Source organism: Periplaneta americana, chromosome 13 (genome assembly GCF_040183065.1).
Source record: "Periplaneta americana isolate PAMFEO1 chromosome 13, P.americana_PAMFEO1_priV1, whole genome shotgun sequence".
Classification (NCBI taxonomy): Eukaryota; Metazoa; Arthropoda; class Insecta; order Blattodea; family Blattidae; genus Periplaneta; species Periplaneta americana.
Genome location: NC_091129.1, coordinates 122,378,871 through 122,394,618, shown reverse-complemented (window position 1 = coordinate 122,394,618; position 15,748 = coordinate 122,378,871).

Here is a 15,748-nt window from a genome sequence, read left to right as displayed (position 1 = left end):
TGTTGGTGCCATCTGAAATGGGAAGAAATGAACTATTATATATATATATATATATATATATATATATATATATATATTTTTTTTTTTTTTTAAGTATAAGTTGAAATACAAATGGGGTTGTTTTAGAGGGTCACTTTTTAAACATAATTTAATATTTTTTTATACTGACAGCTTACTTTAAAAACGCAAAAAAATATGCATACAATCTATTATATTTTACATAGAACTACGTTGGTTTCAGATTAATTTCGAGTAAGAAATAACTTTAAAAATAATTTTTTGAAGATATGTTCACGGTGCGCCAGTGGTGCTACGCATACTGTATCGAGTGACAAGAATCTGACCTTGGACCTAGGTGAGGCGAGCATGTTGAAGGGATGTGAAAGAGTATTAATAGCTTGCAAGGCGCCCTCCAGCAACCCCAACAGTTTCTGTATCAACAAACGACCCAGTTGAGACTCTATAAGATCAGAAGTGTGTTGTGTTGCTGCAATCATGAGTGACGTGGTAAAACGAAATTACAGTTACTGTTTTAATCCATTCAAACTGCCTAATCACAGAAAAAGAAGTAAAATATTAAGGCGTGTGACCTCTGCAATGCTTGTGAAACTGAAAATGCAAGACGTAAACTTGTCATCTGATCTGAAAGTGTGTAAAAGTTGCAGTGTTAAAATTTCAAAACTTGCTAAGGAACAAAGTGTAAGTGAATTGTGTGCGCCTGGTACTAGTGATGTGAACGTGGTAATAGAAAGCGTGAAGAGTGATACCCCTATCTCATCTTCTGGTAGTTCAGTCAGTATCGTAGACGTAGAGAAACTAAATGAGAGCTTAGTGACGATTGGAGAATCGCCAATAAAGAAGAGAAAATTATCTCAAAAAAAATATCCAAAACAAAAAATGCAGAAAGTTACTGATACACTTAAACATAAAATATTTCATATCACAGTAGACTCAACTTTAGCTGAAAATTCAAATAATTCCGATATAATACAGAAACTGATAGATTCCTTCCATGAAACAGACGACAGAAATCTCAAAACACAAATATTTTACAAAAACAATATTTAAATACAGTACTTTGTTATGTAAATTACGTAAAAGAGTGATATTCTGACCGTAGAACAGTGTAAAGTGGTCACACGACTCTCATCCGGAGCTGCACCTGCACATCATCTTGCAACAGTACTTATGCAGCTCGCAAACTCAAGATGCGCAGCTTGGTGAGTCATTTAATTATTCTTCAACGGCTCGGAGTAGCGTTCTGATTTTTTTAAGGGCGGTTAAAATAATTTCAAGGTATTTAAGGATTTTTTTCTGTATTTTAAAGTAATTCTCTGCCTTTAAAACATATTTTTATACATTTAAATGTTTTTTAAAACAAAGTTAACAAAGTTATATTTTTATATTATTATGCGACCTACTACAATAATCGATATAGACAACAATAATAAAACACGTATTTATTTTTTCAATCTATAGAATGTGAAAAAATTTGTTTTATCTAAATCAGAGACATGAGAGTCAATTCGAGGCTAAATTTGTGCGATTTGACGGGGAATGACTCAAATGTCCTTGGTAACATGTGTAACCAAAAAGATAACCACGGAGGAACACAAGAAGAAGAGAATGCCTATAACAAATTTTAAAAATAAAAACAGAGATATGTTGATTGGGCTTGTTAAATATAAACCAGTTATTGAGAATAAAATAACAAATATTGTTACTTCCAGACAAAAGGAGGACGTTTGGAAACAAATTACTACAGATTATACTTTCACAATTATAATTCCAAGAGATTGGAAAAGTCTGAATTTGTTTTATGAAATATACAAAAGAAATGTGACATCTTGAAATAACATTACCTACAACCCAACATATAACAATGCACTGTAGCATTACGCGCATAATAAAATGTGATATTTTTTTCTGATGGTAGATACTTAACTGTTCGTCATTCACCCATATGAAGCCAGTTGTGTAGACCAATTTACTGACAGAGCCATTGCCCAGAGTCTGCCATAAGAGGCGGTCTAAGAAATAAAATGACGTTTTTCCTTAATGGGATAAGATAGGGAAAAACTGTTTTCACTGCTTATTCTGTGTTCTTTTAGGAGTAAGACAGTGAAAGAAATTTTGTTCTAACATAAAAACTGTGGGCCAAGAACTAAAGTAAATTTCAGTTTTCGCTTTAAAAAATTGCCTCCCCACCCTGACCTCCCAAAAATATTTGAGACCTATTTTGTGTGAAAGTCCTTAATTATTTGTCAAGTAATCAAGGAAAAAAGAGTTTTTAAAATGTGGATAAAAACTGCAAATTTTTCTCTTTAGGGTAGATAAGTACCTTAACTGAGAAAAATCGTCAGTTAAATTTTGGTACTAGATCAAGATGAAATAATCTTGGATTAGTGTTTATGCAGTACAACCGAAAATCTAAGTTCAACTTGACTGAAGGTTAATTCCATTGCCTGAGTTCAGATTAACTATTTATACACCAGGTGCTAAGAATATTAACTCCAAAATTAAGTTTCTGATTCATCAGAATGTGTATATATTGTGCATTAAACAATGAGAACAATTCATATGTACGGTATTTCTACATATATTTTCACCTAAATATGGGTTAAATATTGCAAAATGTTTATTATGAATACAAAATATTGCTTAATTTGTAGAAACTTAATCATTTCACAATGCAAAGAGCGAAAAAGATGAGGGAGTTTCATTACAGTATTGCAAGAGGGTGTAACGGTAAGTCAGAGATGTGTGTATTTGCAAGATATTCTGTGTTGGCTATCTTTGAACACTTGCACATTGGGGTAAAGCTGCAGTAAGATCAAATTTAAGTTTTCGTATTATTTTCCATACTACAGAATATCTGAATCTCTACTGTATTCAGATTTCAAGGTAATACATTTTATAAATGAATTTAAATACAAATTCACTGACGTCGTACATAACTAGAGTCGACGGCAATTCGGAAGGCGGTAGTCTGCTAGCGTTTGTGTCAAGAGAGACAGATAGAGAGAGCAAGGCAGTGTACAACATTGCCACATCGTACTTCACGAGCACGTGCAATACAAATAGCGCAGGAGAGAATTTAAATTATCAAAAGACAATAATGACCTTAGCCATTGATTACTGTAAGCATGACACCAAACAAACCCTCTTTCCTTCACTAACAATATTCTTTGCACGTTTCTCAATCCCACACCACATGCTTCTGCAGTCATTTCTTGCATGTTGGCAACGTTGCTGCCAGCATCAAGATGGCCGGCAGTGTTCTGCTCGTTAACGTTTTTAAAATAATTATACACCTTAAACACTGTTTTCCGCGCCTGCTTGTGTAATACTTGTATTTTTACAGAATCTTCTTCCATTTATTTACCTTACATACACACAGTAAATGTTAGTTTTACTTATTCAGTGTATTGAAACACTCGCACGTGAACAAACGAACTCGGGAAGTGCTTGTTATAGACTGATTCTGATTGGTTCTACTGTACAAGCTTGTGACGTCACATACCAGAAATGCTACGGCGCATATAGAAGCTAACCGCCTTCCAAAATGCCGTCTAGTCTAGCATGTGACAAATGAATGTAAGGGCTTTGGATCCCTGTATATCGATATTTCCATTTGTAAAAAGATCATTGCTTCATATATATTAAGAATCTTAACACTGTGAAACATTGACGAAATCAAGTATTTTTATTATTAGCGTAATAAATTTGACTTTTGAAATGTATTAATAATTTTGGGCTGTTGCCCGTTTAAGTCAAAAGAAGAAAAAATATTTTATGTACAATGATGAAAGAAGTGATTCAACTGATTACATTGGTATTTGTTGTAAGTTCATTGACTAGTAAGCGCGGCTGTCGTGAAGTTCTAGCCTTATTTCATTGACAGTTCAGCTTGTATGATGTCACACGAGGCGTGCTTTTGGTAAACATACAGAAGCATGGGAGTTTGTATTATGATGATGTGATTGTGATTTAAAAGCAAGCATTAAGCAGTTTCTCAATGTTTTAAAATAAAATCATTAATGTGAACCGTTAATAAAACATTATATATTTGTGTTGCAAATTTGTACTGGTGTCACATTGCTGTTATGAAGACAGCAAGCATTTTTAGGTTATGTGAATGATTTGAATGTTTATAACATTATATATTCAGTTACCGGTATTTATTTTTGTTAGTATTACAGGCAGTAATTTAGAAAATGGGAGAATGTGTAGTGTGTCTAATTACCGTTCAAGTAAGGGAGGACACATTTTAACATTTACTTTTCCTTGTGACAAAGAAAGATGAGAAAAGTGGATTTGTGCTGTACACTGTGCAAATTTTGAATCCGGTAAATATACTTATGTTTGCATTTTATAAAACTTTTCGAAATGAAAGTCGAAGAAATAGGCATTGATTTATAATGATAAATGTACTAGGCTATAGTGGTACAGAGTTAACTGTTGTTAAAAGGATCTGCTATTTTATGGGAAACATTGTGGGGACTACCAGAGCCTTCTTCAGTTACAAGCCAGAGCCATACGTCGGCAACACTGTAATTAACTGTCAGTCGGAGGCCGACCATACAGGACACGTGTTTGTGCTAATGCCGATTTTCAATGTAAATTAATGTTACAATATAAGTGTGTGTCGATGGAATTATGTTCGCGGTCGTACCAAACATTCATTATTGATGTATTATAAACTATGTGTGTGTTGGCAATAAAATGAAGACAATAAATGAAAAAAAAATGGTTGCAATCTTTGGAAATTTTTACGGTTAGTAATGACAAAGTAAATATTAAATATTGTATTAACTACATTTTTATAGTCTTACTTGTGGTTTGTGATGTATCAGAATTCTAGCCAAATTGTTGGGTCTCGCCTGCTATATCAATAAAGTTACGCTGTTGATTTTCAAGTTCATTGTAAACCGCTGTTTTGTGATCCCATAAAATAAGTTGCAGTTTTGAAGATTCGGAATGCCTGTTATACGTCAGAACTATCTATAATTTGTAGATGCATACACTCACTTTGTTGGTTTTCAAGGTTTATTTATTAATATTATTCCTTTTGTAATAAATTAGTTATAAACATGTTTCTTTTCACTTCGTATTTACAGGATTTAAAGTTCACTAAGTTTACGCTAATTGCACATACTTAATAGATAATGATGTGTTTTGTTACGTATGTTGAAGGTATTTTTCTTAATTTTTTCATAGATCTTTATACTTGGCCTTGGCCTATTTAAAATTATATTTTTAAAAATTTATAACAAATAATTTAGGATAACAGTATTGTTATGATGACTGGCGAGGTTCAAACTAAAACTGGCTTCCTGGGTATCGGAAATATTTATTGAAAAGCACAACAGATCACATGGAATTAAAATGTAGGCCTATATGATATTCTAGACCTTTCATGTCAGAGGTGAAACAACATAAAGCGACAAAACATTGTCAATTTAATAGCCACATAATGGTTAATTTATTTGAATAGGGTATTGCAAAAGTACGTCGTTATTTTATTTATTTTTGGTAGAAGTAACATTTCTTTAAGTATTTATTTATTTTCCCTAGTACCATCAATTGAAAACACGTATGATTTTAAATTTTTTGAAGTTATAAGTGGCTGTATGCATGTACTTAGGCGGTATTCTGAAATTCAAATAAAATACCATCTCGGATTCTGTAATAAATTACGTACATTAATGCGCTGAATCTTGATCATATGCACTTAGTTTTGTATCAATTAATGTTGAAAATGTACATGTGACAACGAAATCAAAGCACTATAACGTCAAACGTCATGCCTTTATTTCGCCTCTGCCCGCCTGCAATCTGCGTTGCCAAATCTACCCATGCTCCGGCTTGTAACTAAAGAAGGCTCTGGGACTACCCATTTTAGGAAATAATTGTTAAAAAATAATAACACTGTGTACTCGATTGCAAAATAACGACATATATGGCACAGTGATTCTCCCATGGCTGCCAAAAAACCAGGTGTGTAGGCCTAAAAATTTACTAAGCATGCGCAGTGATGTGAACTTGAAAAATTCAGGTGGCCCAAATTTTGTTTCTGGGTCTGTACATATTATCGTCGGCTTACAAGCAAAACACATCAAGTAAAAAAATATTATCTCTGAGAAAAAGGCATTTTGAAATATCTTAACAAAACTGAATCCTCAAAATATTATTTTTTATAAGTTGTTTTACTTTATGTGTATTTAATTTTCCAATTGTAAGTTTATACACCTACATTATGTACATTATATACACCTTTTTCTCAGAAGTAATAGCCTATTTTTTACTTAATGTGTTTTGCTTGTAAACAGACCTTATGTTGTATTAAACTTAGTTTTGAAAGTGTTTATTTAAAGTTTCGGTACCAAGAGCTCTGTTGCTTCATTTTTGTAATATTATTAAAAAAAAAATCGTATTATAGTATAGGGATTAACCTACCTGAGTGCAAGGCATAGCGCGTCTGTTGTGATGTCATGTAAGGCTTGTATAACTTAATGATGGCTGCGCTAGTAAGGGATTTTTCTGTGGGTCTTGTAGAAGTGTAATACGCCTGGTTCAGTGTAGTAATGTTAGTCTATCATTCCAGCAGTTTTAATTGATGTTTTCTCTATTTCTGTGAAACAGTTTCATATGACAGAACTTCAACCATGTTTCATTGTCCAAAAACAAAAATAAAATAGTGATTTATTTTTATTATCATTGATGTGGCTGATGTAATTGAGTGAAGTATAATGTTCAAAATTATTAAAATTAAGACTGAACACTGATTCTTTGCTTTCATTTCTTCCTCGCCTAAGAACTTATGTCATATACGAAGTCTATCCAGAAAGTTTCCAGCCATTTAATATTTAAAAAGAAAGTATCCTAACTTGGACAATGATACCATTGTTCCCTTCAAAATACTCTGGGTCCTCATGTACATATCTCATTGTCTCATTTTTCAGAAAACACTGCAAAATCCTCTTTCTTACTTATGGCTTTTAGAGAACCCGGAGGTTCACTGCCCACCATCGGTCCCTATCCTGAGCAAGATTAATCCAGTCTTACCGTCATATCCCATCTTTCCAAGGCTTATTTTGGGGTTTCGTAACAAGCTGTTTTTTTACGGTGATAGGTTGTTAGCCCTTCGCCCAACCCCCAAGCTGAAGGACCTCCCTTATCGACTGTCCGAGACTGCTTATTCAATATATTCGCAGCTACCCTCCATATCTGGAGGCCGTCTCCTCTATCCGCAATCTGAGGACGCACCATGCCATGGTGATAGGGACCCACAATACATGAAAGTCCTCTTTCAAGATTGTCTTTAGCTGTCTCATTGCATTCTCCGTAACCTCGTGATACAATCTAGTCTCAACAGTTGTTTTAGCTTTGAGAAAAGCCGCAAGACGCCAAATCTGGGCTGTATGGAGTTGGCAATTGTATGATGCAATGTTTTGCCAAAAAATTCATTCATTCATTCATTCATTCATTCATTCATTCATTCATGCATTTAGTGTTCTATCCAAGGGCAGGTCTTTCATTGCAAACTCAGTTTTCGCCAGTCTTTACTATTTTCTGCCTTCCTCTTTGTTTCCTCATATGATCCATATATCTTAATGTCGTCTATCATCTGATATCTTCTTCTGCCCCGAACTCTTCTCCAGTTCACAATTTCTTCCAGTGCATCCTTCAGTAGGAAGTTTCTTCTCAATCAGTGACCCAACCAATTCCTTTTCCTCTTTCTGATCAGTTTCAGCATCATTCTTTCTTCACCCACTCTTTCCAACACAGCTTCATTTCGTATTCTGTCTGTCCTCTTCACACTTCTCCATATCTACATTTCAAATGCTTCTCTTCACTTTGTCCATGTTTCTGCCCCATACAATGCCACACTCCATACAAAGCACTTCACTAGTCTCTTCCTTAGTTTTTTTTCGAGAGGTCTGCAGAAGATGCTCCTTTTGTGCCAGACATACACTGGCTTATAGCTTACAATATCCAGTTTTGGAAATGAAACTACAGTTATGTTGGTTGAAATGTTTTATTATTGTTTCGATTTACAAATTGAGAGTATGGGTATGTGATAAAGAAGTAATTAATGAAGGGCATACAATATATTTTCTCTTTATATGAAGTGACATTCCGAAATTAGTCTAGCTCACAACAAATTTTTCGCTGTTGTTCACTTAGAGTATCGTACATATCTATTATCAATTTAATATTGCAGAACTCGTTTTACAAATCAAATGAGTGGTCGCACAGATCAGTAACTGCTCTCGATACCGAGAGTTTACTGAGAGAGGCTGAGCATCATGGCTAATTTTTGTGCAATTTCGGTACCCTCATATCTGTATCAAGGGGAGGTGATGTCTTTGGGCATGGTCGCACAAGTTAGATTGATTCATGGCCTGTTACTAACAGTATCAGAATTCGCCTGTGGCTTATAATCTTTCACAGTAAGCATTTGAAATTCTGTTATTTTTGTTTCACCTCAGATCCTGGAACAGGTGCCCACACTCACGGGACAAGAGATATCCTACATCAAAAGACCCTGTAAAAGTCGTGAATTCTTGTTGCTCTTGTGACAGAAGCCACAGAAATAATTTTGTCACCATGCATTTAAAGCTAAGATTCTCCGACAAAACCTTTAAAATACTGTAATAATCTGTGGAATCCCCAAATCTTCTAATCATCACATTGTGAATTGTCAGTTTTCGTTGATTGCAGCCCACACATGTTCAATATTTTTTTTAATGTTATGCTTGTTAAAGGATTTTCAGAACACGAATTGCTTTCAGTAGATAGCTGACCATTTTTTAAGTATCATTACCACAATTTTGTCTGGGTTTTACTCATTGAATCAACCCCAATAATCATTAGAATAGTTTCCATGGACGAATTTTCAATTTGAAATAAAAACTTGACACAGACTGGCTGGTCTGTTCACTTCGTTATTGTGAATGCTGTGTTGACACAGTAGATCAGTGGTCGTCAGTACTCACTGAAATGTGCAAAGGGTACGCAGAGCCGTCCCGTGTGCCCTGTCGTGTAGCAGGAAGAGGTGCTCTGTGCTGACGACCGCTGCAGTAGATAGTGTTTACTCAATAACATCTCATTTCCAAATGAGTAATTTCACAGAAGAGTAATTTCATTGTTCACATATGTGTAATAAGGTTCCCTCTGATGGTTGCTAATTGACATCATGGCCATGTGACTGGTTCTCGAAATATTCAAAATGGCTGGATAATTTCCGGACAGACTTTGTATTCCAAGGTCAGTGAACTAATACGACTCTCATTCTAATGGAATGAGGGATGTGACAAAAGAATGTCGAAGATGATGTGAGTAAAGCATGAATGCATATTGCCTACCCCAATTGTACTTGTGATAACATATCAAAAGATATGTGATTCGAGGATTTTAGATATTTGCATTGTGTCACAGATGTAGAGACATCCAAAGTTTTACGGCTACATGTTTCTTTAAGCAAGAGCTATTCTCTAGGACAGAGGTTCATTGGTAACAAATCCAACAGATAGCATTCGCCATTTGCCTTCCCTGGTGATGGAACTGACATTTTTCTCCAAAATGTTGGATATTTATACATTTAGGACGCAGTGCAAGTACCAGAAACTCGCATTACTTTGATTGTGAAAGCCTCAAACATGTTTCAACATTGTTCATAACTACTGTTTGTAAAAAGTGCAACACCCTGGCCCGAACGACTCCAAACTTGGGAGATGTGTAGAACAGTGTACAACCAATAATTGATTACGTTTCCAGAAAGGCCCAACAATGACGTCTCTTGTGTCACCAGCAAGGTCAGTGTCATGTCTTGCTCAGTCAGTGCAGAGCTTCCAAACGACGTGGAAACATGAAAGCTAGTGCAGGTATGCGTTGTCAACATGAAAGGGCGCAATATCAACACGTGAGTGAATTCGAACGGGGCAGAATGGTTTGTCTCCGGGAAACAAGTTTGTCATACCGTGACATTTCGGCTCGTACAGGGCATGCTGCTGTGACAGTGAAGTGTGTGTGGAACCAGTGAATAGAAGAGGGTCGTACGCAGAGATGAGCGGGTATTGGACCACGTAATGTGACCAAGCACGGGATGGCCGCCATCTTGTCTGCTTGGCCGTGATGGACAGTACAGTTTCATCCACAGTGTTGAGTCGACGTTGGAGTACTGCAACAGGTGTGGACCTGTCTGCATCAATGGTTCGTCGCCGTCTTTTGAGGGATGGACTAGTGGCAAGCATTCTGTTGTGTCGGGTTCCATTGTCCAGAAACCACTAATGCAATGGACACGTGAATGCTGTCGCTGGTGTGCTGAGTCCCGCTTCAACTTGTCCTACAATGATGGCCGCATACATGTTAGACGCTATTGTAGTGAACGCATTCCGAGAGCCTGTATTGTTGAGCGGCATAGCAGACAAACGCCTAGTGTGATGGTTTGGGGTGCCATTGGATATAATATGCGATCGAGCAAATGGGTTCAGTCTTCTAAATTGAAACCACTCATCCTGCGTATGGCTTTACCGTTTTAATTAGTTTTTATTAATGAGCAAATGGGTTCAGTCTCCTAAATTGAGACCACTCATCCTGCCTGTGGTTTTACCGTTTTATTAGTGTTTATTAATGAACAAATGGGTTCAATCTCCTAAATTGAGACCACTCGTCCTGCCTGTGGTTTTCCCGTTTTATTAGTGTTTATTAATGAACAAATGGGTTCAATCTCCTAAATTGAGACCACTCATCCTGCCTGTGGTTTTCCTGTTTTATTAGTGTTTATTAATGAACAAATGGGTTCAATCTCCTAAATTGAGACCACTCATCCTGCCTGTGGTTTTCCCGTTTTATTAGTGTTTATTAATGAACAAATGGGTTCAATCTCCTAAATTGAGACCACTCATCCTGGCTGTGGTTTTCCCGTTTTATTAGTGTTTATTAATGAACAAATGGGTTCAATCTCCTAAATTGAGACCACTCATCCTGGCTGTGGTTTTCCTGTTTTATTAGTGTTTAATAATGAACAAATGGGTTCAATCTCCTAAATTGAGACCACTCATCCTGCCTGTGGTTTTCCCGTTTTATTAGTGTTTATTAATGAACAAATGGGTTCAATCTCCTAAATTGAGACCACTCATCCTGCCTGTGGTTTTCCCATTTTTATTAGTGTTTATTAATGAACAAATGGGTTCAATCTCCTAAATTGAGACCACTCATCCTGCCTGTGGTTTTCCCGTTTTTATTAGTGTTTATTAATGAACAAATGGGTTCAGTCTTCTAAATTGAGACCACTCATCCTGCCTGTGGCTTTCCCGTTTTTATTAGTTTTTATTAATAAGCAAATGGGTTCAGTCTCCTAAATTGAGACCACTCATCCTGCCTGTGGTTTTCCCGTTTTTATTAGTGTTTATTAATGAACAAATGGGTTCAATCTCCTAAATTGAGACCACTCATTCTGCCTGTGGTTTTCCCGTTTTTATTAGTGTTTATTAATGAACAAATGGGTTCAATCTCCTAAATTGAGACCACTCATCCTGGCTGTGGTTTTCCCGTTTTATTAGTGTTTATTAATGAACAAATGGGTTCAATCTCCTAAATTGAGACCACTCATCCTGCCTGTGGTTTTCCCGTTTTTATTAGTGTTTATTAATGAAAAAATGGGTTCAATCTTCTAAATTGAGACCACTCATCCTGCCTGTGGCTTTCCCGTTTTTATTAGTTTTTATTAATAAGCAAATGGGTTCAGTCTCCTAAATTGAGACTACTCATCCTGCCTGTGGCTTTCCCGTTTTTATTAGTTTTTATTAATAAGCAAATGGGTTCAGTCTCTTAAATTGAGATCACTCATCCTGCCTGTGGTTTTCCCGTTTTTATTAGTGTTTATTAATGAACAAATGGGTTCAATCTCCTAAATTGAGACCACTCATCCTGCGTATGGCTTTCCCGTTTTTATTAATGAGGAAAGGGGTTCAGTCTCCTAAATTGAGACTACTCATGCTGCCTATGGCTTTCCCGTTTTTATTAGTTTTTATTAATGGGCTCAGTCTCCTAAATTGAGACCACTCATCCTGCCTATGGCTTTCCCGTTTTTATTAATGAGGAAAGGGTTTCAGTCTCCTAAATTGAGACTACTCATGCTGCCTATGGCTTTCCCGTTTTTATTAGTTTTTATTAATGGGCTCAGTCTCCTAAATTGAGACCACTCATCCTGCCTATGGCTTCCCCGTTTTTATTAATGAGGAAAGGGGTTCAGTCTCCTAAATTGAGACTACTCATCCTGCCTATGGCTTTCCCGTTTTTATTAATGAGGAAATGGGTTCAGTCTCCTAAATTGAGACCACTCATCCTGCCTATGGCTTTCCCGTTTTTATTAATGAGGAAAGGGGTTCAGTCTCCTAAATTGAGACTACTCATACTGCCTATGGCTTTCCCGTTTTTATTAGTTTTTATTAATGAGCAAATGGGCTCAGTCTCCTAAATTGAGATCACTCATTCTGCCTGTTGTTTTCCCGTGGTTTCCCCAACGAATAGGGATTATAAAGAATGGACACTTCGCGTCGGTACCTTTGATGTAGCCAGACCGATTTCAATGACCTTCAAGCCAGCTAGAGCGTCAGATTCAGCTTTCTCCCTAGAGTTGGCGCTGACTCAAACCAGCTAGCAGTCGATACAGCGGAAATATAACACATTATAATTAATACATCTAGGTACATTATGTACTCAAAATAAATTGGATCCATAAAATAAAAAATCCTTCATTAACTGTAATATCTAGACTCTAGAGTTCCTTTATAATGAGAGTTGAGACGTTGACCCCAATAACAATTAAAATATGTAATGATTTGATAGCGCTGAAAATGGAAAAACAAAATTCTTACGAGAAGTAAAACCATATACCTATATAATATTATATACAAATATTAAACGAATTCGATACTTAATTTTATAATGTATTATATTATTTTATAATATAATTTATGATATCTGAAATATAAAATATTATTATTACAACTAGTTTGTCACTGAGAAATAAGGAAAAGCTGTTAACTTGAATTTATTTGAAGCAAAGCGTTACTGGATTATGCAATGAGGTAGGTGATGTTTGGATCCTGTGTCTCAACTCTATTATCTTAGCGTATGCTCGATTACACTACCTCTAGCGCTTGAAAGTGGAACTAGCCGCTGGCGCACAGAGAAACAAAACACAGGAAAATTCGCTCAGTGTCCATTCATCGAACAACAGATGACGGCGTCTTGCCATTCTAATGGCAAACACCAGCCAACTCCTCCTCGCTCCGTTCCGTGATCAATTGATCAATGTCAGCCCCCTCGCGTATGTGGTACCTAAGAGGTTACGTCCAATTTCGGCTTCCCCTTCAAAATTTTATAGAGCTCCTTCAGGGGAGCAGCGTAACCCGGAGTGAGACTAGTGGCCAACAGGCTTGGAGCTCACATATTTAGTTTTGTACAGCCCCCAACCCACTTGCAAGGACGCGTTTTGCGTACCTTTTAAATTTTCCTCCCAATTCTCCTTCGATTTTTCGATTTTTTCGATTTCACCGTCGAGATCACTCAGTGTCCATTCTTTATAATCCCTATTCGCTGGTTTCCCTAAGACATTAATACAAGTATCGGGATGAGTCCTAAACGAAATAGGCGACGTACCTATCACTCATCAGTATGCATGTCACATTTCCAAATAAAATTCTGACATTCACTTATCTTCGACTGGCAATTGAGCCTTGACATTCGTTACTGGCAATAGAAAAAATCCTATCTACAGCTCTTCTAAACATCTGACCATTACTTTCTCCCTGACTTAGATATTATCCTGTATTTTTATTTATTTGGCCAGTACTTTGTCCTCTTCCACTGGTCCTAAGTGCAATTTCAGTCTCTTTTCAATTGGACTTTTAGCCCAATTATTGCAACAGTAAAGTGAAGGTTAAATGGCTGCCAAATCAAATCCATGGTGCAACCGCCCAATGAAGGACCAAGGTCGACTGCTGACCTCACCTTCACGTGCTTTAGCAGAGGTGAACGATCACTCAGCCAGTACAGGGGTAATGTGTAATCAGCTGGTTCACGAAAGCGAATTTCGTTACTCCCTGCAGCTTCCCAAATAAATCACGATGCTGGGTGGGCACCCGTCCCCTACACCACATGACATTTCACGAGAAAATTTCTTCCTCCGTGAGGACTCGAACCAGCACTTATTCCATAGTGCTAGTCTGTATGTGTATCCAATGCCTACTCACTTCACTTGCTTGACTCGGGTTTCGCATATTGCGGATAGATGGCAGAACTGTGACCCATTTTTAAGCTCCACACCACTTTCGCGGGCCATGCTGTGTATCTATGGAGAGTTATGTCGTGTACTGGGGTGAGTGAATGTGTAGTGTAGGGAATGGGTGAGGATGAAGATTAAGAATCACTATCAACAGTGACATATGCCTTCTCTTCATATGCACTGCGGAGAGATTTGAGATATAACCCCGGCGTATTAGTGCAAAATCTAATGATTAGAAGTTGTATACCGCCACCTCTTCTAGAACTCAATTGGCTTAGGCCATATGCCTTCTTATTCTGAAACCGCTATAGTCCCAAGGTATAAATTTTACACGAAAATCTCTGACCGCGCCAGGAATAGAACCCGGACCAACTAGTCTGGAGGCTACCACAGACAGATTGTTAGTCTAACATAAGATCTGATGCCTTAGACCACACATCTACGTTGTGGGACAAATCGTAGTTATTAGGCTATACGATTTAAGAGGTTTCTCTGAATATTTATTGATGTATTGGTGTACATTTTAGTGTCCCACATATTTGCCTGAACATCTTCATTTTAAGATGGACATCTTTGTTGTCTATGTAAGAAACCTCACATTCTCCAAAACGAAAATAATTCTCTTCAGTTTCGGTATTGTCTTTTCAGTAGCAGTAGTTGGAAACGGATTTGTGACTACGTAAATTCCTATAAATTGTTCGTTAAATTTATTGACAACCACATCACGTAGGATTTCATCTCGGACGAAGTCCAATAATAGTTTAAAACTTACTCAAATGGTGTCAAATCGTAGATCGACTGTAGATTTGTATATTGAGTAATTGAGACCCTACTTTACTGTAGGTTGAGCAACCTTTTCTTCCTTATTCCTAAGACAAATTTTACGCACTGTTACTAGTGAACTTTGCCCTTCATATATTCGTAAATATCCTCTTAAGTGATGTGTACGCTACCGGCAGGGCTGGTTGGATTTTTCCCGGGGTGTTCCCTAAATTGTCAGGTATGTCACGCAATCTCTTGGACTCATCTCGCCAAGTGTGCTAAGAACCCTTCCGGTAGCAGGATCCTGAAAACGTGTAACCCTGTGCAAAACTCGAAATCAATTTTATGCTGCATCCCCTTTACACTTCAGACAATGGGAAAGTAAAAATAGGCGCGAATAGGTTAAAAGTTCGAGGACGATACAAGCCTAGGTTAAGAGTTCATATCTTAACTGTTTGCTTGTGTATCTGGAAAAATAAACACCAGGAAGAAGAAGGACAATATTTTTTATTTCATTGGGTTATTTTACGATGCTGTATCAACATCTAGGTTATTTAGCGTCTGAATGAAATGAAGGTGATAATGCCGGTGAAATGAGTCCGGAGTCCAGCACCGAAAGTTACCCAGCATTTGCTCTATTGGCTTGAGGGAAAACCCCGGAAAAAACCTCAACCAGGTAACTTGTCC